Here is a 731-nt window from a genome sequence, read left to right as displayed (position 1 = left end):
CCCCCCCCCCACCCCCACCCCCTGGCTCCTACTTCGCCCAGCCTCACAGGGAGCCGTGTGACTGGAGCCTCACGAACAGGCTGCACAAACAGGTGTGCTCCTGGGCCCAGCGCGTGAGTTAGCACAGGAGGGTGAGCAGGAGGACCCAAGGCCCTGCCTGCGAGTCCTCCAGAGTACAGTCCCAGCTGTAGCCAGCCCACCAGCAGCATGACACGGATGGGCACACGCCACACCCCGAGGGTCCCCTCGGGGTCTGCGGCGCCCCCCTCTGGCACCTCAGAGACTGCCACCCACACAGAGCCCATGGTTCCAGGCTTCCTGCAGACAGAGCCTCTGGCTCTCGGCTGCAGGGGCTGCCCGTCCCTTTTTCAGGCTCTGGGACCCGGGAGCGTGGCCACCTCCCCTTGTGGGGTCTGATCCCTACTGGGGTCTCTGGCACGCCAGCTTGACGAGCTACAGGCCGCAGTCCAGAGACTGCGTGCCATCAGGGACTGTGAGCAGGAGATTGACTCCTACTACCAGGCCCTTCTCCCCCGGGAGCCAGAGGATAGACCACAGTCTCCCTCCAGGAGCAAACGCAAAGTGTTTGTCATGGGAGACTCCATCCTCAGGGAGACTGAGAGGGTAATCTGCCGCCCCAACCCCTTATCCCGGGAAGTTTGCTGCTTCCCGGGGGCCCGCATCCGGGACATTGCAGAGAGGATCCCTAAGCTCCTCCAGCCCACAGACCA

This window comes from Gavialis gangeticus, unplaced genomic scaffold, assembly GCF_001723915.1.
Source record: "Gavialis gangeticus isolate Ggan-Ray unplaced genomic scaffold, GavGan_comp1, whole genome shotgun sequence".
NCBI classification, from domain to species: domain Eukaryota; kingdom Metazoa; phylum Chordata; order Crocodylia; family Gavialidae; genus Gavialis; species Gavialis gangeticus.
This window is presented reverse-complemented; position numbering follows the sequence as displayed.